Source organism: Rhincodon typus, chromosome 28, assembly GCF_021869965.1.
Source record: "Rhincodon typus isolate 14 chromosome 28, sRhiTyp1.1, whole genome shotgun sequence".
Lineage (NCBI taxonomy): Eukaryota > Metazoa > Chordata > Chondrichthyes > Orectolobiformes > Rhincodontidae > Rhincodon > Rhincodon typus.
The window spans coordinates 3,085,253-3,107,627 of NC_063359.1; the positions used below are offsets into that span (position 1 = coordinate 3,085,253).

A 22,375-nucleotide genomic window follows, 5' to 3' on the forward strand; every position below is an offset into this window, starting at 1 on the left:
GTCATGTGTACTCGAGTTACAAAAGAACAGGGGTACAGTGAAAAATGTACAATGTTGCCAACACACGGTGCCATCTTAGGTACAAAATACCTACGTGTAAATCTTAGGTACAACAAATAGACAAATGAAAAAAAAAAGTTACACTACATTACAGAAATACATAGTATAAGTTAGGAAAATAAGAAATAAAGCTAAAAACATAGACAATTAGCCTTTCTGTTAGGCTTCCATGTGGTCTGACTGGGCTCCACTGATTCTGAAACCGTAGCCATCTTCACTCCGGGCCCACTGACCACCTTCCCTGCTCTGCTCTAAGCCGCTGGCCGTCCCCACTCTGCTCCAGGTCCACTGGCTGCTATTCCCATTCCCCTCTGGGCCTGCTGGCTGCCCTTGATTCGCTTCAGGGCCGAGGAAAAAGAGGAAATAAAAAGAAAAGGATTGAGTGGAGTGGATGAGCTCCAGCAGGAGTGTTCTACCCTGCAGCCATCTTGGAATTCACTGGAAGGTGCTGCCTTTGGTAAATTTCTGCAGTACATCTTGTAGATAGTACACACTGCTGCTACTGAGTGTCAGTGATGGAGGGAGTGGATGCTTGTGGTTGTGGTGCCAATCAAGTGGGCTACTTTCTCCTGGATGGTGTCAAACTTCTTGAGAGTTGTTGGAGCTGCAACTGTCCAGGGAAGTGGCAAATATTTTATCACACTCTTGATTTGTGGATTTGTGCCTTGTAGATGACAGACAGGCTTTGGGGAGTCATGAGGTAAGTTACTTGCTGCAGTATTCTTAACCTCTGACCTGCTCTTGTAGCCACTGTGTTTATGCCATAGAGCCATAGAAATGTACAGCATGGAAACAGACCCTTTCGTCCAACTTGTCCATGCCGACCAGGTATTCTAAATTAATCTAGTCCCATTTGCCAGCATTTGGTCCATATCCCTCTAAAACTTTCCTTTGCATGGACCCATCCAAATACTTTTTAAATACAGGTAGTTCTCCTATAACACGATGGTTGCATTCTTGTGCAACCCTGCGCTATAGAAAATCGCATTATAGGGAAATCGCTATAGAAAATCTCTATACTCTACAGTAGAAAGCTTGCATTATCCAAAGAGCGTCCACTACTCATCAATCGCATTACAGCCAAGTCGCGTTAATGAAACACACGTTATAGCAGAAATAACCGTATTGTAATTGTGCTAGCCTCCATCACTTCCTCTGGCAGCTCATTCCATACACGCACCACCCTCTATGTGAAAAAGTTGCCCCTTAGGACCCTTTTAAATCTTTCCCCTCCCACCTTCAATCAAAGCCTTCTAGTTTTGGCCTCCTCTACCCTGGGGAAAAGACCTTGACTATTCACCCTATCCATGCCCCTCATGATTTTGTAAACTTCTATAAGGTCACCCCTCAGCCTCTGACACTCCAGGAAAATGCCTCCAGCCTATTCAACCTTTCCCTGTAGATCAAACCCTCCAACCTTGCAACATCCTTGTAAATCTTTTCTGAAACCTTTCAACTTTTACAACATCCTTCTTATAGCAGGGTGACCAGAATTACACAGAGTATTCTAAAAGTGGCCTGACCAATGTCCTGTACAGCTGTGACATGACCTCCCAACTCTTTTACTCAATGCATTGACCAATAAAGACAAGCATACCAAATGCCTTCTTCACTGTTCTGTCTACCTGCAACTTCACTTTCAAGGAACTATGAACCTGCACTCCAAGGTCTCTTTGTTCAGCAACACTCCCCGGGACCTTACCATAAAGAGTATAAGTTCTGCCCTGATTTGCCTTTCCAAAATGTAGCACTTCATTTATCTAAATTAAACTCCATGTGTGATTTATGTGAGAGACCAGTTGAGTTTCTAGTCAATGGTACCTCCAAGGATGTTGATAATGGGGGATTCAGTGATGATAACACCATTGAATCTCAAGGAACTATGGTTAGATTGTCTCTTGTTGGAGATGGTCATTGTCTGGCATTTGTGGGATACAAATGTTACTTGCTGCTTGTCCACCCAAGTCTGCAGATTGTCCAGACCTTGTTACATTTGAACATGGACTGCTTCAGTATCGAGGAATTGTGAATGGTGCTGAACATTGTGCAATCATCGGCAGAAATCCCCACTTCTGACCTTATGAAGGAGGGAAAGTTATTGATGAAGCATCTGTACATGGTTGGCCTAGCACACCACCCTGAGGAACTCCTGCAGAGATGTCCTGGAGGTGAGATGACTGATCTCTAACAATCACAACCATCTTCCTACATGCCAGAGTTTGCCCTCTGATACCCATTGATTCCAGTTTTGTTAGGACTCCTTGATGCCACGCTCATTCGAATGTCACAGGCTGTCACTCTCAGCTCACCTCTAGAATTCAGCTCTTTTGCCCATGTTTGAAGCAAGACTGTAATGAGGTCAGGAACTGAGTGGCCCTGGCAGAAGCCAAATTTGATGTCACTGAGCAGGGTGCTGCTTGATAGCGCTTTTGATGACACTTTCCATCACTTTACTGATGATCAAGAGTAGACTGATGGGACAGTGAATGAGCAGGTTGGATTTGTCCAGCTTTTTATGTACAGGACATACCTAGGCAATTTTTCACATTGTCGGGTAGATGCCAGTTTTGTAACTATGCTGGAACAGCTTGGCTATGGGACCAGCAAGTTCTGGAGCACAAGTCTTCAATACAATTGCTGGAATGTTGTAAGGGTCCACAGCCTTTGCAGTATCCAGTGTCTCCAACCATTTCTTGATATCGTATGAAGTGAATCAGATTGGCTAAAGACTGATGCTTGGGACCACTGAAGGAAGCTGAGGTGAATCATTCATTTGGCATTCTGGCTGAAGATCATCCTTATCTTTTGCTTTGAGGTCCTGGGCTCTGTAATCTGTAAATTAAAAGCCTGTAACATAAGACGCCAATGAAATAGTCTTGTACTGTTGTCCTTAAATCTTTCTAAAGAGGTGAGAGGGTTGTGATCAGTATACACAACCCAGCTCCGAAACACTGTTTGTAACATAAACATTAAAATGTTATGAGGCCAGCAGCAAACTCAATAACTCTTTTTCAATGGTGGAGTTTTTTTCTGGTGGATTTTGAGTTTCTTTGAAAAATAACCAATTGACCTTTCAATCCCACCATCATCCTCCTGTAACAACACAGCTCCAACTCGTATATCGCTGGTGTTGATACCAACTTCAAAGAAATTTGGTGTAGCTAAAACTGGTTTGGTGGTTAACATGGCTTTTAAATTCTCAAATGCTTCCTGGTATTGTTCAATGAATTTGTTTTTCAGCAGGACTTGAATTTTAATCAGAAGAATTTACACGTAAGAGAGAAGACAATGCAATCTGAGAAGTGATGGTATACGTAAGTGATTGAACTCAGTGGAATTAACCTCTTAAATATACCTCCATTTTTCTTAGCTTCCTCCCTGTCTAGTTTGCAGTGAGATATTTCCATTTCTGATAACTTTTTTCACCTTTCCATCATTTCCCTGTCCTGCTGCAAATCTAACATTCCCTGTGTGGCACTGTAGTACCTGTCCACGTGAGGGGGATGGTACAATAGTAGCAATGCCATATGGTTGTGCATTCAAATCCTACTGTGGCATTTGATCCCATTTAAATTCATTTAATTAACAAACAGGAATTGGAAACTATTTCTCAGTACGTGTACCACTAAAAAATTATCATTTGTTGTTTTACTAATGTCCTTTAAGGAAGGAAATCTATCATTCTAACCTAATCTGGCCTACATGTGACTCCAGATATGCTGTCATTTAGTTGACTCTTAATTGAAATGACCTGGAAAAGGCATTGTCAATCCAAGGGCTATTAATGATGGATAATAAATGTTGACCTTGCCAGTGACCCCCATCTCCTGTGAGATAACTAAACTAATATTTTTTTGTTCTGTATACTTCTCTCTCTTTCCATGGGAGGTGCCAAATTACGTACTTTCTGACATTGTATTGACTTACTCAATGTGATATAACCACCACTGGGGTTGTACGGTTCTGGACATCTCTGCTTTGTTCCATCTGTAAGTGTGATTTGACCCCATGGCAATATTTTTCTCAGTGACCTTTCAGTTCTAAATCTGGTCTCTGTCTTGACTCCATCAACTACATCAACTTTAATAACTTCGGATGGGAATGACCTCTCTCAATTTCTCACCTGTTTCTGTCCTACACTTCTGTTAATTTCTTTCAATGTTAGATTTGTTTTGTCCATTTTTGGTTTTCCTAATATATTTTCACCACTTGTAGTAATGATCTTATTGCTGTTATGGTGAGGAGTTTGAACCCCTCTGATAATTAAACCAACACACAAGCCCCCAATCTGTTATGGTGGGAGTAGAGATTCCGTTCTAATAATTAAACCTGATGCACCTGAAGCACGTCTTGCCTTGATAATCTATCAAAAAGAGCAGTTAAATGAAAGAAAATCCCTGATATTCACTTTATAAGTAATAAGTAACAATTTATTTGTTTAACCCTAACAGTCATCAAATTAACAGAATTACTAACATACTGATCAATTACCCCGTAACTACTAACTATTCCCTAACTGAAATAAATTCTACTGGTATGCTGTTTCAATAAACACAAGTCCCACTTATGTAAACTGAAGTAATAAGAAAATAAATTAAAACTTAGTCTCTCAAAGTCTATACTTCTTTCTTCTGCTGTTCTCAAGTCATAAATGCCTTTCTTCTGCTGATCTGGCTGTCAGGAATGTTTTCTCTGTGAAGTCTTCTGTGAGGACTCTTAGCTAGAAGTGCCGTGGTACCTTTTATGGATAGATGGTGCTTTCTTAGAGAGCTTGTTAGTTTCCTGTGAAAGCTGAATGCTTATATCGCAAATGGCAGTTTGCTCTCACTCCGATTTTCAAAAACCCTCTCCTTATATATTTTGGATGACATATCAATTTTCTTACAATAGCATTGGTCTGAGTTGTCAAAACCATCAGATTTAAATTCAATTGGCTTTCAATCGCTAAGTGCTTGGTTTAAATTATTTAGCTTATTCTAGCTAGTTGCCAAAACATCAAAACAAGCCTAAGGTTTTCATTCACACAGCCAGTTAATACATGTTTCAATTTCAGAACTATCTGTACCTATTCAGTTGATTACAGATACATTTTCTATGTAAATCTCCAAGCTTAGAAAAGCACTTTATCTCTTAAAGGAACCATAACTCTTCCCCCATCATTTTCACAAACAAATTCTAGCTTCCTGCCTTCCAATTCATGATTGCTCTACACAACTTCATAACTCCTCCCCCTTTAGAAAGATATTGAACCATCATTGTGAAAAGATGGCTTCCTTTTTTAAAAATCTTAATACCGTTATCACAAGATACATAGGTCAGTAATCTAAAGTTACACTTTTCATCTAATTCTGCATACGTATATAATATTAGACCGTACCGGTTCTATCTTATCTACAAATTTTCTTTTAAACCCGCAATAATGCATCCGTAATAACATTTTTATGACCTGCAAAACATACAATCTGTAAATTAAAAGCCTGCAACATAAGACTCCAATGAAATAGTCTTGTATTCTTGTCCTTAAATCTTTCTAAAAAGGTGAGAGGGTTGTGGTCAGCATACACAACCGTCTCCGAAACATTGCTTGTAACATAAACATGAAAATGTTACGAGGTCAGTAGCAAACTCAATAACTCTTTTTCAGTGGTGGAGTTTTTCTCTGGTAATTTTGAGTTCCTTTGAAAAATAACCAATTGGCTTTTCAATTCTACCATCATGCTCCTGCATCAACCCAGCTCCAACCCTTATAACGCTGGTGTCGATACTGACTTTCAAGAGTTTCAAGAAATTTGGTGTGGCTAAAACTGGTTCGGTGGTTAACACGGCTTTTAAATTCTCAAATTCTTCCTGGCATTGTTCTGTCTTCTGAAATTTCGTATTTTTTTTTAGCAAATCCGTCAGCGGTGCCACCATGCTACTAAAGTTTGATACAAACTTCCGGTAGAATCCACTCAGTCCCAAAAAGCAAAATACCTCTTTCTTCAAGAATTGTCTTGGAAATTACTTGATGGCCTTCATCTTCAGGTTCCTCAGGGTCATCCTTCCATGTCCAATGTTATGTCCCAAGAACGTCATTTCTGCCTTCACAAATTCAGTTTTTGCTAAATTTATAACTAGTTTTTCCTCTCGTAGTCTTTCAAAAAGTTCCGCCAAATGCACCATGTGATCTTTCCATGAATGGCTAAAGATCACCAAGTCATCTATGTAGACAGCACAACTAGTCAATCCTGCCACAACTCTGTTCGTGAGTCTTTGAAATGTGGCTGATGCATTTTTCATTCCAAAAGGTATTACTTTAAATTAATACGCCCAATTGGGGTTACAAATACCGAAACTTCTTTCACTCTGTCCGACAAAGGTGGTTGCCAGTACCCACAAAGTAAGTCCAACTTTGTGATGTAAGCGGCTTGTCCTACTTATTCCACACAGTCCTCTAGCCTTGGAATTGGGAATGAGTCTGATTTGGTTATGGCATTGACCTTCCAATAATCTATGCAGAATTGTTGAGTACCATCAGGTTCAGGAACCAACACAGTCAGCGAACTCCACTTGCTTTGACTCAGCTCGCTGATGTATTCTTGGAGCATCGCTTCCACTTCCTTCTATACCTGTCCAGCTTTGAGAGGATTAAGTCTGTAGGGGTGTTGTTTTATCGAAATAGCATTCCCTACTTCAACCTCATGCACTATAATATTAGTCCTCCCCATTCTGTTTCTACATATGTCCTCAAATTACTACAACAAGCCTTTCAGTTCAGTTCTCTGTTCCTGAGCCAGATAGCTCACTATCTATCCCATTCTGTAAGGGCTTCCTCATTATTTAATTTATTTTGAGGCACATCAAAATCTGAATCATCTGGATTTGATTCCTCATTCTGAGTGGCGGTAACTAATACTTGTTTCTCCAGTTCCCTTTCACTGTCATAGTAAGGTTTCAGCATATTCACATGACATGCCCAATAAAGGTTTTTCCTATCGGGCATCTTTACCAGATAATTCACCTGCCTCAACTTCTCAATCTGATAGGAACCACCGAACCTCACTTTGAAGGGATCTCCTGCCACTGGTAACAGCACCAATTCTTTATCCCCAGGGGCAAACATCCAAATTTTAGATTAATTATCTGCTTCTTGCTTCATTAGATGCTGTGCCACCTTCAGGTGTTGTCTAGCTAGTTCACTGACTCTGTTTAATACGTAATCTAACTGTGAAATCCCTGACTTCAAACTTACCAACTTTTACTTAATTAATTTTAAAGGCCCTCTTACTTCATGTCCGAATATCAACTCAAATGATGTAAACTGAGTTGATTCATTTTGGGGCATGTCTAATGGCAAACGATATAAATTAAGAATGATAATTTATTCTTATCATTTGGGTAACCCTGGCAATAACTTCTCAGCATGGTCTTCAGGGTCTGATGCCACCTTTCCAATGCTCCCTGGAATTCAAGGTGGTACGCACTTGATTTAAAGTGTTGGATGCTTAAACTATCCATGACCTCCTTAAATAATTTGGCAGTAAAATTGGACCCTTGGTCTGATTGAATTTCCCTGGGTAGTCCATAATGGGTAAAGAAAGCAAGCAACTCCTCCACAACCGTTTTTGCCTTCACATTCCAAAATGGAATTGCCTCTGGAAATCTGGTAGACACATCCATTATGGTTAGCAAATACTGGTTTCCACTTTTGGTTTTAGGGAGAGGACCTATACAAACAATCATAACCCATGTGAAAGATTCTTCAAATGTGGGAATTGGCATCAAAGGTGCTGGTTTTATTACTGCCTCTGGCTTTCCTACCATTTGATATGTGTGACAGGTATGGCAAAATTCAACCACAGCCCTACGTAATCCAGGCCAATAAAAATGCTTTTGTATCTTAACCTGAGTCTTCCTTGCCCCTAGATGACCTCCTACAGGTAATTTGTGTGCTACCCTCAACAATTCCTGTCTATATACTACCAGCAACACAATCTGGTGAACTTCTGCCCTTTTCTCTTCTGCACTAACCTGCCAAGGTTTCAGTTTCCGGCTTAGAATTCTATCCTTATGATATAAACATTTGGGAATACATCCAGATTCCTTTTCCAAGTAGGCTTTATGATATATCTTTTATTGTCTCATCTTTTTATTGTAACTCCAGTAATCTTTCAGATCTAAACATCTCTGCCTGATCCTCTCCCTGTTCACATTTTTCCTTTACCATTTCATCAAACAGGATGTCAGCTAACTCAACCTCAACTCCTTCGTCTCTCTGGTTTTTCCTTCTTGCTGTAACTTATGACTGTGGGATCTTGTTACCACACAGTCCAGAAAAATTCCAGGGTATTTTTCTTTTAAATACTCAGCTTCCTGGTTTTCCTTTGGCTTCTCCACTACACGGGGCATCGCTCCCACCTTTGATCCGGCTAGTTTGTTTCCAAGAACAAACTGTATTCCTAGAATAGACACACTTTCAATCACTCCCACTGTCACTTCCCCAGTCTTGATTGGACTTTCTAGCCTTATCTTACACAGGGGAATGCTAAATCTGTCTCCATTTATTCCACAGATTACCACTCTCTTGGGAAACATTTCAGAAGGACCGCAAATACTTTCATCTCTTACTTTTAGAGACTGGTTAGCTCCCATATCTCTCAATATTTTAACTTCTTTATCTTCTCCCCGTTCTTCCTAAGTAAACTTTACTCACAGAGGTGAAGTCTTTAGTTCGGGCACCATCTCAAGATCCAGCCTGTGACTAGGCTGTTCACTGCCCTGCAGCTCCTCAATTTCTTTTGGGATTTCCTTCACTATTTCAACTAATCGCACTGGTTTAGCCTCTTTTACCACATCCTTTTTCCCGGTGCCTTTCTTAAACCACCAGCACTGTGACTTTGTGTGTCCCACTCCATTACAGTGAAAACACCTGAGGCCTTTCACCTCTTTTCACCCACTGAGGTTTCTTTATTCACCTGTGATAAAGTGTTTTCAATATGAGATAACAAGGTGTAGAGCTGGATGAACACAGCAGGCCAAGCAGCATCAGAGGAGCAGGAAAGCTGACTTTTCGGGTCTAGATCCTTCTTCAGAAAATGAAAACGTCAGCTTTCCTGCTCCTCTGATCCTGCTGTGTTCATCCAGATCTACACCTTGTTATCTCAGGTTATCCAGCATCTGCAGTTCCTACTATCTCTGTTTTCAATATGATCTACTTTTTGTTTTTCATTGAAGGATCTCCCATTTTCCCAATTTCTATCCCTCCCAGAATGAACTTTCTGTCAGAAGCTAAATTTCAATTAATGGACTAATGTGTATTCATCCGCCATCTCTGCAGCTCTTCTCGCTGTTTGAACTTTCTGTTCCTCAATATGCGTTCTTCTCATCTCTGGAAGTGAGTTTTTAAACTCCTCCAGTAGAATGATCTTTCTAAGATCCTTGTATGTCTTTTCTACCTTTAATGCTCTCACCCATCTATTGAAGTTGCTATGTTTAATTCTTTCAAACTCAACATAAGTCTGACCTGGTTCCTTCCTTATGTTTCTGCACCTTTGTCTTTATGCTTCTGGTACCAATTCATAGACACTCAAAACAGCCTGTTTTACTTGTTCATATTCTCTTGACACCTCATCTGACAGTTTTGCAAACACCTCAATAGCCCTACCTACCAACTTGGTCTGAATCAACATTACCCACACAGTCTCTGGCCACTTCATTTGGTTAGCCAATTTCTCAAAGGAAACAAAATTAAACAGATTTTCAATTTTTCATGTAAGTTTTTATTTAAAGATCTAGGACACTAATTCCCAAGTCTGTTTAAATCTGTTGGGACCTTTTATATCCCAAATCCATTCAAATCTGTCAAAATCCATTCGGGTCTGTTCAGATCCCGTACATGAACCAGCCAGACCCTGGACCTGAGCCCCCAATCTGTTATGGCAGGAGTAGAGGTTCCCTTCTAATAATTAAACCCAAAACACCCAGAGAAGCTCGTCTCGCCTTTATAATCTGTTTAAAAACTGTGGTTAAATGAAATAAAATCCTTGATATTCACTTAATAAGTAACAAGTAACAATGTATTTATTTAACCCTAACAGTGAATAAATTAACAGAATTACTAACAAACGGAACAATTCCCCCTAACTACTAACTATTCCCTAACTGAATTAAATTCTACTGGTACGCTGTTCCAATAAGCACAAATCCCACTTATAATAACCCAAGTAATAAGAAAATAAATTAAAACTTCATCTCCCAAAGTCTATACGCCTTTCTTCTGCTGTTCTCAAGTCACAAACGCCTTTCTTCCACTGATCCAGCTGTCTGGGATATTTTCTATATGAAGTCTTCTGTGACGCTTCATAGTTAGAAGTGCTGTGGTACCTTTTATGAATAGATGGTGCTTTCTTAGAGAGCTTGGCAATTTCGTGTGAGAGCTCAATGCTTATTTCTCAGATGGTAGTTCGCTCTCCCACTGATTTTCAAAAACCATCTCCTTATACACCTTAGATGACATATCAATTTTTTTACAAAGCATTTGTCTGAGGTTGTCAAAGCCATCAGATTTAAATTCAATTGCCATGTGCTTGGTTTTAATTAACTGGTTGATTCCAGTTAGTTGCCAAAACATCAAAACAAGCCTAAGGTTTCAATACACGCAGCCAGTTGATACATGTTTCCATTTCAGAACTATCTGTACCTATTCAGCTGCTTACAGATACATTTTCGTTAAAATCTCCAAGCATGGAAGAATACTTTACCTCTTAAAGGAATCACGCACTCTTTTCCACCTCCCCCCATCAGTTTTACAAACAAATTCTAGCTTCCTGCCTTCCAAATCACGATCACTCTACATAACTTCGTAGCAATGCATATCCATATCTCATTGGAGCGGTTTGCAATTTCCTTGTGATTGTGAATTGTTCATTTCCTTTCTTGTTGTTTCTCCACTCTCTTTGACTTGTATGGCTCTGTATAAAAAAGTCACATATCTCTCAATTTCCAGTTCTGTCTCATGCTCCACCGAGGTATCCTTTTCTTTTGACAGATATTGTGGAATTCCTATATTTTATGCTTGTATATAAAGAAGACAGTCCCTCTCCATGGGAATGTCCATGTGGGAAACAATGTATATCTTTGATGAGACAATATAGACTCTCTATGTCCATTACAGTAGCCTGAAGGAGGAAAAGTTCACGTATAGAAGCATTGAAACCTACAGCAAAGACCATTTGGCTTATTGTTTTTGTGCTTGTCCATGAAGAACTATCAGGCTTAATTACACTTTTCGACTTTTGGACTGTAGCTCTGTTAGTACATTTTTTTTATCGAATACAGTAGGGCTTTTTGCCTTCACTATCCTTTGAGGCAGTGAAATCCTGATGCTCACCAATCTCTGGGTATCCAACTAATCTCTTCAATTCCCCTCTAATCTTTCTGCCAATTACTTTAAAACTCGTCACTGTATCCCAATAAAAACAGAAAATGCTGGAGAAACTCAGCAGGTTTGGTAGCATCTATGGAGAGAGTTTTGAGTCCTTCAAACTCAAAACTCTCCAGTTTCTTCCCAAGTAGCTTTTATACCCTTTTTGTAGAATCACAGCCTTAGAGTTGTTGGCCATAACTGTACTCACTACTCCAGATGTGACCTAACCAATGTCTTTAATTCTAGCAGAAACTCCCAAATCTTATACTCTCCACAAGTATTCCACATGCTTTCTTGACCACATCATCTATCTTTCCTGCTACCTTCAGGGATCTGTGGACTATGACTACGTGACAGCAACTTGTATGTTAAGGGCACTACTTGAATGCAAGAGTCCAGAATTGAGGAGCACAGGTATCTCGGAGGGTTGCGAAGCTAGAGGAGATTACAGAGGTAGGAAGGAGTGAGGCCTTGGAGGGATTAAAAACCAGGATGGTAATTTCAAAATCAAGGTATTGCTTAGCTGAGACAGTGCAGGCCATGTGTACAGGAGTGATTTGTGAACAGCAGAGTTTTGAATGGTGTCAGGTTACAGAGAATGTGAAGATCATCCAGGCGTAGTGAAGTCCAGAGGTAACAAGGTGGTGGATGAGGTTTCAACAGCAGATGAGCCAATGCAAGGCTGAAGATGTGCAATGTTACAGCTGTTGAACTCAATAACCTTAATGATTGCATGGGTGTATGGTTAAAAACTCACCTTGGGGTCAAATATAGCACCAAGTCTGTGGTAAGTCTGGTTCAGCTTCAGAATGCTGCCGTAGAGTGGGATAGATTCAAAAGTTAAAATGTGACAAGGTTGCCCCTCAGTCCTTTTTAAATCTTTCCCTTCTCATCTTAAATCTATGCCCTCTAGTTTTGGACTCCCCTATCCTGGGAAAAAGGCCTTGGCTATTCACCCTACCCACGTCCCTTGTGATTTTATAAACCTCTGTAAGGTCACCCCATAGCCTCGACGCTCCAGGGAAACATGCTCCAGCCTATTCAGCCTCTTCCTATAACTCAAACCCTTCAGTCCCAGCAACATGGTTGCAAATCATTTCTGAACACTTTCAAGCTTAACAACATCTTTCCTATAGCAGGGAGATCAGAATTGAACGCATTATTCTAAAAGTAGCCTGACCGATGTCGTGTACAGCTGCAACATGACATCCCAACTCCTATACTCAATGCACTAACCAATGAAGGCAAGCATGCCAAATGCCTTCCTCACCACACTGCTACCTGTGAGTCTCAAATTCCTCCAATTTATTACACGTTTGCTTGCCGTACTCCTGTCCCTAGATATATGACCTCATACTGCTCTGGGTTGAATTCTAATTGGCCACTTTCGTGCACACGCGATCACTGTGAGCACAATCACTGATGAGATGTATAACTCTTGACTCACTATGAATCATCTTTTATTTCCAACACAAAATCAAGGCAAGCAGAAATATGCATTGACCATATTGTATTTATACCATATAGATACACATGATCTTTGTGGTTGAAGATAAATTTTACCAGATTTTCTGTGCAGTGATATGGTGTGACACACTGAGAACCAAGAGTTGGGACCCTCAATGTAGCTGCCTCAGTGACCCTGTGATCGAGTGTGTTGTTTGATCCCACAGGTCTGTGACTGAAGATGAGTTTAAATATTGACCAGAGCATTTCAACGACAAATCCTCTGCCCAATCCAGAAGCAACCTCAACAGACGCAATGACGGACTCTCAAAAGGTAAACATTATAAACTGTGCCTTTAAACAGTGGATTTTATCATGCTCATCCACAGCAATCTGTTAGATATAACTGGGTGAGAACATTTTGCAAGGCTCCTGTGCTGTTGTGGACGGAGAAAATGTTGGAGAGGTGTACTGTTACAGTATTATTGACTGTCAGATTTGGCGAGGCTGCACATTAGTATAGAAGCTTCACAGAGTGACCTTCACCAGAATGATACAGAGGCCTGAAATTTTGATGCAGCGTTAGGAAACTGACACCTGGATAACTTTCAGATCATAACTCTCCTCCTTCACTGTCAGTCCTGTAAGCGCGGTGCTCAGTTAGTGGCAGTGAATGCCTCCAGGAGGCAGACTTGGCTTGCCTGGTGCAAGCAGCAATACCGGGGCCTGCCACAGAGGATCAGTCCTTGAGAAGGAGAGCAGCCAGGCAAAAGAAAGGTAAGGCACAAATTCCACCACAGAGGGTCCAGTAACTCTCAACATTAAAACAGGAACCTTTCTTTGGCCCTGTCTCAAACCTGAAACTGATGTTCACCAAAGATTTTGGGTTCAGGAGATTTTTGGGATGTTAATTGATGATGAGTGGATTTCATACTTCTTAGCCCTCACCGGCACTTTGAAACTCTCCCAGAGGTGTCAGGATGCTGATACAACATCTGGCCTGGAGCCTGTCGAGCCTTTCCTCATAAGGCAATCCACTCATTTCAGGTATAAGTCTAGTAAACCTTCCTGAACTGCTTCCAACACATTAACATAGATACGCTTACATGTACTATATACAGTATTCGAGATGCAGTGTCACCAATGCCCTGTATAACTGAACCTTAATCTCCCCAATCTTGCACTCCCATCACGTTCTGTGAGCTTTCCTGAATACCTGCTGTACCAGATAATATGCTTCATTATTAACCGTTCTACAAAAATGGACAACTTCACACTTTCCCACATTATACTCCATTTGCCAGATCTTTGCCAACTCACTTATCTATCTATATCCCTTTGTAGGTTCCTTCTGCCCGCTTTACAACTCGCGTTCCTACCCATCATTGTGTCATCAACAAATTTATCTCCATAGTTTCGATTCCTTCATCCAAATCATCTAAATTGTAAAGAGTTGAGACCCCAGCACTGACCCCTGTAGCTCATCACTCATGATATGCTGCCAGCCCAAAAAGGCCCACTTATTCCTCCTCTTTGCTTCTTGTTAGAGAGCCAGTCTTCTATCCATGCCAATATGTTACCATATGTTCCAATAAACTTTGAGAATCTACTATCCATCTTGTTGCCACTGTGGTGGGTAAGGGAATGAATGTTTAAGGTGATGGATGTGGTGCCAGTCAAGTGAGTTGGCTTGTCCTGGATGGTATCAAGCTTCTTGAGGGTTGCTAGAATTGCAGTCATCCAGGCAAGTGGGGAATACATCGCAAGCTCTTTTCCAAAGGAAACAGGCAGAACGTCTTCAATCTAACATTATAAGTGAAGTTTCTCATTTCTGTACTCTGTAGAATGTGTTCACATTTTTCCTAAAGTAATTTGTCCAGATGAAGTCTGATTAGTGTCTTATACAGGTTTAGCATAACATCCTTGCTGTTGAATTCTGTGCCACTAATAGTAAAGCTGGGATACTTTATACTTTATTAACCGCACTCCCTCCATGTAACCTGGCTCCTAACAACATAGACACATAAATACCCAAGTTCCTTTGCTCCTGCACACCCTTTAAAGTAGTACTTTTCATTTAATACTGGGCTGAATCTTATGTTTTTATGGCTAAGTGAAAGTTGCATTAAGTTTTTTGGAGGGGTTCTCAATATTAGGCCCAGCAAGATCTCTTGCCTCATTAACTTCTTATCCCATCTCCTGTCGTCCCACATGTCTGATTCTAAATCCCATAATATCACGTGCCATTCTCAGAATAACTCTCACTCTTGTCTATCCATTGAAAGACCAGCATCCCTTGTGCCAACAGATTATATTCAAAAAGGAGTACCTGATCTGATCCAACTCCTTCCTATCCAGACCCACCACAATCATTCCACTCTCCATTGCATTCATTAGAGTCCATCGCGCTACTTGAATGACTTATTTTACAGCAATCTTCCCTTCATTCCACAGTCACGTCACCCTTGGAAGTTTTACGAATGATGGTTCATTTTAGTTCTTTTAACTTCCGCATAACGGAGATGACAACAAGCACCGATAGCATTGTGTAATCCACATTTCCCCAATATTTGGCACATGAGCATGTTCGCCATGCATACATTAAGTATATGTGAAAAATGTTTGCAAATGAAATGCAGCTGGAACTTGCAAACACATGTCTCATGTATTTACCTCTTCAGTGTGCTAATGACCAGCAGACATGGCTCCCCCACTTTTGCTCATCAAAGCAACATTGTCTCTACCCAACCCGGCCATTGCCTGAGGCATTTTTTAATTGCATTATGCATCTAGAGAATGGCATGTATTGGCAGGAAAGAGAGTCAGTGCCAGGCTCCGACTCATTGTCAAATACCCCTCCAGCTTCCATGTCCCTTTTTACCTAGGATTACCCTGATTGCACATTGAACTTTGCCTCCAACTGTTCTTCCCACCCCGAAGCCCTGACATTACCCACCCTGGACCCCTAGAGGATCCCTGCGGAGGCCACGATGATGGTCACTGTTAATAACTACCCCCTCTATAGCCTACCATGCCCTCTGATGAAGCTCTGCAAACCCTCATACACCTTGAGTTTGCCCCATCACCATCCTTGTTCCCACCACCCCAAACACTTCTCTTTCGCTGTCCTCCCCAGGCTTGACTCCCCAGCACTTTTGGCAGTGATTTTCCCCACTGCCCCTACGGGACACACTTGTACCCTCCTTCACACTTAATAGGCGTATCCCTGTTTTGAATTCATCTCAGATCTCTGACTGACTTTAATATGCTGCCCCTAGACTGTCTGGACCCTGGCCACTATCTTTGCAGCTCCCTGACCGATTGTGTGTGATCTCCTGACTGCTGCTGCTGCTGACCCTACAGGACTGACTGTTGGACTGACCCCCTAAAGGTAAGTGCCTCAGGCTGATGACTGACCATTGTCAAATCCATGGACTGTGCCCCTAACTGACGGTACCAGGGACCCCTGACCAATAGGTACCACCCCTTCTCCCCTGTTGACTGAGAACTAGCCCCCACCCAGTTTCTGACGTGTCCATTTGGTTGAATTTGGAACACAGACAGCTGTGGCACTTGCTGTCGGTGTTACATTGACATCTCAGTGGAGGCAGATGTTCCCCTCTCCCATACATATTCCTATTGACAAGATTATCTGTCTGTCTGCATTAAATAACTCACCAATATGGCAGTACTGATAGCCACCAGATTGGTACTTCAGCCAGAGCCAAAGACTAACTGGCATTACAAGCCAAGTCATTGTAGGATATGCTGTGAGCATGCAGATAGACGCTGAATGAGTGAGCAGTATGACAACCAAAGAGCAGCCCCAAGATGAAGCCTGGACCAATCAGTGAGCTGGATGCCTGTCCCTGAGCACAGAGTGTCCCTGCAGCAGCTTCTCAGTACTAGTTGCTGGTGCATCCTGTGACATATGTTTGTGTTTCGTGAGTGGCCGGCAAGTGTATCAGTGAGGTGCCACAATGGTCATGAGGAGTTGGCAGATGCTAGATGATAGGGTTGTGTGCGGCTCTTTTTTTTTTACTTTATTTATTCACAGGATGAGGGTGTCACTGGCTAGGCAGCATTTATTGCCCATCCCAAATTGCCCAGAGGGCAGTTAAGAGTCAACCACACATTGCTGTGGATCTGGAGTCACATGTAGGCCAGACCAGGTAAGGATGGCAGTTTCCTTCCCTGAAGGGCACTAGTGAACCAGGTGGGTTTTTCCTGACAATTGACAATGGATTCATGGTCATCACTAAATTCTTGATTCCAAATATTTATTGAATTCAAATTCCACCATCTGTCATGTCGAACCCAGGACCCCAGAACATTATCTGGGTCTCTGGATTAACAGTCCATGATAATACGACTAGGCCAACGCCTCCCCCAATGGGCTGATGCCCATGGATCGCATCCAGAGATGCTACTTGGTGCTGTGCAACATGGAGACCCTTAGGAGCAAGTGGCAACCTGGAGTTTCCAGGTATCTGCTCCGATTTCCATGTCAAGAATTCTCATCATCTAGCTTGCTCAGCATGTTTGATGAGATAGGAAGCTGAATATTAATGAGGCAAGCTGGGCTGTTGCTGTAATCCCCCGTATTTGGCAATTCACTGCTGCATAGCCAGAAACTTCACTGCTCAACAGAATCGTGAAAGAAGGGATAAGATACTTGCTTCTCACCATATCCCCGATTTTAACTGCTTTACCACTAATGTCTGTACTTTCAACCAACAGCACCCTATTCTCTAAAATGATGGACTGAGATAAGCATGGATTTTGCAGCTGCTCTTGAGATTCAGGCTTATTTCTAGATTTACTTCTATATTTCTTATAGTTATTACATGAATAAGAAATATTTGGAGGGATATGGACCAAGTGCAGGCAGGTAGGACTAGTTTAGTTTGGGATTATGGTCGACATGGACTGGTTGGACCAAAGGGCCTGTTTCAGTGCTGTATGATTCTAGACTCTATGCTCCCAACTTCAAGATGTGCCTCACAAACATCTCATCCAATTCTACTCTAAATCTCACACTGAGATCACATTGCTCAGATCACTACAGTGTGGAGCTGGAGGAGCACAGCAGGTCAGGCAGCATCAGAGGATTGATGAAACGTCGACTCTCCTGCTCCTCTGATGCTGCCTGACCTGCTGTGTTCCTCCATTGACTCTGACTCTAACATCTGTAGTTCTTGCTATCTCCGAGTTGCTCAGATCACTGTAAGATTCCACCTACTGTCTCTTCATGCTTTTTCTACCAAACATTTTCACCCCATGCTTCTCCACATTGAACTTGATCTGCCACCTATGCACCAATTGAACCAATTATCATTATCCTTTTAAGTTCTGCAGCATTTACATTGCTTCCCAGTTTTGTATCATCCACAAACTGTATAAATGTCTTTTGGAAGTCCACGTACACCACACCCACAGCATTACCCCCATCGACTCTCTATGGTACCTCCTCATAGAACTCCAACAAAATATTAACACAAATTTTCCCTTATCAAATCCTTTCTGGCTGTTCCTGATTAACCTAAATTTGTCCATTTGACTATTAATTCCATACCAAATTATTACTTCTAGAAGTGTCCCCACCATTCAAGTTAAATTGACATGTCTGTAATTGCTGGACTTTTCCTTGCAATCATTTTTGAACAGGGGTGTGATATTTGCAGTTTTCCAGTCCTCTGGCATCAACCCCATGTCCAGAGAAGACTGAAAGATAATTGCCAGTACCTTTTGAAATTTTCACTCTCACTTCCTTCAGTATTTTTGGATGAACCTCATCGTGTCCAAGTACCTTGTCAACTTTAAATGCCAACACTTTATCCAATACCTCCTCCTTATCAATTGTGAACTGAGTATAGTGACTGAATTTCCTCCTCTGTCACCATGGCCTTGTCAGTAAAGACAGATATGAAATATTCATTTAATGTCTCAGCCATGTGCCTTTGCTTTCACGTGTAAATTTTCTTGTCAGTCCCCAATCAAACCTACTCCTCATTTTACCACCTTTTTATTGTTTTGGGATTTGCTATTGGTATTTCCCTTTGTTAGCTGTCAATAACTTTTCATAATCCCTCTTATTTTCTTTCTCAGTTCCTTTCGGAACATTTCGTGTTCAACCTAGTTTTCATTTTCTACCTAACATCTGATATAAGCATCCTTTTCCTTTTTATCTTAGTTTCTCTCTCCTTTTTCATCCAGAGAGCTCTGGATTATAAAATGCTATCTTTCCCTTTTGAGAGAATATATATTATTGACAGTATATATATTGTATATGAGCCACCTCTTCATCATTTTTTCTTCAAGTGACAAGTGTCAAATAACATTTATGCCACAATTGTGCCAGGCAACGACTATCTCCAACAAGGGAATCTAACCATTGCCACTTGACATTCAATAGTTCACCCTAATTACATCCTCTATTGTCAACACCCTGGGAGTTACTATTGACCAGAAACTGAAATGGACTAGCCATATAAATACTATGACTACAAGAGTTAGGAATTCTGCAGCAAGTAAATCACCTGACATCCCAAAGCCTGCCCACCATCTACAAGGCTCTGATTGAGATTATGATGGAATACTCCTCACTTCCCTAGAAAAGTGCATCATCAACAACACTGAAGAAGTTTAACACCATCCAAGACAAAGCAGCCCATGTATTGGCACCCCATTCGACACTCAGTAGCAGCAGTGTGTAGCAGCTACAAGATGCACTGCAGCAACTCACCAAGTTTCATTCAGCAGCACTTTCCAAAGCCATGACCACTGCCATCTAGAAGGACAAGGACAGCAGATGCATGGGAGCACCACCATCTGCAAGATTTCCTTCAAGCTACACACCATCCTGACTTGGAAATATATCACAGTTCATTCAGTGTCACTGCCTGAAAATTTGAACAGCGCTGTGGTAATACCTATATCCCATAGACTGTGCATTCAACAAAGCTACTCACCATCAGCTTCTCAAGGGCAGTTTGATTGGGTAATAAATACTGGCCTAGCCAGCGATTATCATGTCCCATGAACAAATAAAAAATAAACTGTCACTCCTGCACCATTTCTCAAACTGTGTAATCTGCCGCATCTTCTTATTTCTGTTCTCACTGGGGCACAGCACCAGGAGTAATTCAGGCGCAGGTATTAAGAGGCCTTCAATGTGGATATCAGGGTGGCTACTTCTTCAGAAAGAACATAGGAGCAGGGGTAGGCTAGTTGGCCCTCCAACTCTGTTCCATCATTCAATAAGAAAATGACTGATTTGGTTGTTTCAGCAAATGCTCCATCTGCTAAATTTTTGTCTACTCACTTAACCTGTCCATATCCTTTTGCAGACTCTTTACCTCCTCCGGACAACTTGTTACCCGAATGATTTTTGTCTTATCAGTAAATTTAGCTACCATACACATAGTCTATCATCCAAATCATCGATATAGCTTGTAAGTATTTGGGCATCCAGCAATGATTCCTGTGGCATTCTACTAGTTACAGCTTCCCAACTCTTGTTTAGGATCTCTCTAATGTTTGTGATCACACTGTGTCACACTTGCTCCTCTAGTTTTTTCACATATACAACAGCCCAACCAGATATTCTTAAAGGACTCTCCTGTGAAAGCTCTTTAGCCCCACAAAAATGAAAGTACAAGAATGAATACTGTTTCAGGCTACACAGAAAATACCCTGGCCAGTGCCAGCCCAGACTTGAGTTTTATTTTGTGTATATTTTGGGGTTTTGAGTGTTTTAAAAGTGGTGTCATATTAGTTATGTATAATATGATTTTATCAGCAGAATGTTGTTTAATGAAATATAAAACAGTTTCTCTTAACTCACTGAGCAGTACTGTTTACTTCTATATAAAACTGTAACTGGTAATCTACTGCCCTTCAGTAAGAGCTGAAGGTGACTGGTGAACAGTTGGTCCTACAATGATTGTGGAAAGGCTGCTGCCTGAATGCCTGCTGCTAACGGTGTGTTTGTTACAGGTTGCATGTCTGCAGGCACAAGGAGATGATGCATTGAGAAAAGAGAACTATGAGGAGGCTGTGCATTATTACACCCAGGGTCTAATGCTGGATGCCAAGGACTGCCAGTTACTGTCATGCCGTGCCTTGGCGTTCATTCACATGAAACAATATGAGGCTGCAAGGTTGGATGGAGAATTCCTGATTCAGATCCGGCCAGAGGCTCCGCAGGTCAGGCTTCTTGGAGACGCATGTTGAGAAAACACACTCTGCCAGTTTAAATGTTAAGGGGAGAGAACTCTTTGAAAGCTTATTTAGAGTCTGTGGAAATCAAAACTAATCTGAGATCATTCCTCAGGAATTCTGGTTCAGGCTACCTGCTCATGATCTAGTTTATGACTGCCATTGGGTAGACATAGCTCCATTTTCATGTAAACACTATGCTCCTTTATCATCACCAACAAATAGTCATGATGCTGGAGTTGATTTTTCTCTATCTGTGTTAGTCATACATATGAGGTTAAGAATCCGTGGCAGCCTTTCCTGATTCATATTAACAGCACTCCAGCTTCCTGGACCAGCCCATTTGCTTCATTATTCACAAATCCTGGTACAAACCTGACCTCAAATGTCAGTGTCTATGAAATTTAGGGAATGAAGAAAATTAAAATGAGTATTACAGAGAAAGGACAGGGGCTCTGCAAGGCATTTCAACTCCTTAACATCTTCCATTAAGGCTAAAGGCACAATGGGTTAGGACTTAACCAAAAGTAAAAATAAAGGAAACTCACCTGTAGACTTGAGGCTGCAGCTGGCCAGCTCTGTGCCAGTCTATGGTAAATGCTTGTAGCAGGTATCATTCTATCAAATGGCACTGCTAGCTGTCTGCTGATTAGCATTATATGGAGATACCAACCCCCATGACTCTTCCAGTATGGTTGGTGAAGGGATCAATTTTTTATTTTGAAACCTCCTCTTAAGATTTTCGTAAGGGCTACTTTTTGAATTTCGTGGTCTACCTTTCGGTTTTCAATGGTTCCTTATCAATTCTTACTAATTCCTCTATTAATTAAAACAGTCTCATACTTTTGGATTTATGTTGTCATGTGGGGCATTTAGACTTTAACAGAAGCCAAATTAGAAGAATTCATCAATATCCTCAATAACCATCACCACTCCATTAAATTAAACTCACAACACACAAGGAGAGCATTAATTTTCTAGAAACTGCAGCACTTAAATTGGCATAAGACAACAGGCATAAGTTAGCAAAAAAAGTTTTCCTTTTTAAAAAAACTGATAGAAACCTATACACAAAGCCATCAACATAAACACACTTTCACAGACTGTTGAAATCACAGCTAAGCAGTTGCATGTTTGTCTCTAACAAGTCACCACTCCTCAAATAATTCAAGCTGTGAGAGAAACTTTGCAATGTGATATCACATAAATGCAAATTGTGATGAAATAAAACTATTCGATATTAAA

General features: G+C 41.1%; 1 long non-coding RNA gene across 1 annotated transcript; it reads left to right on the forward strand.

The window, feature by feature from the left end:
- Positions 1 to 3,288: 3,288 nt before the first annotated feature.
- On the forward strand, positions 3,289 to 21,022 carry LOC125486361. The gene is made up of 3 exons (XR_007265042.1): positions 3,289 to 3,374; positions 13,138 to 13,244; positions 20,909 to 21,022. It is a non-coding gene; the product is annotated as an uncharacterized LOC125486361 (long non-coding RNA).
- Positions 21,023 to 22,375: the final 1,353 nt, after the last annotated feature.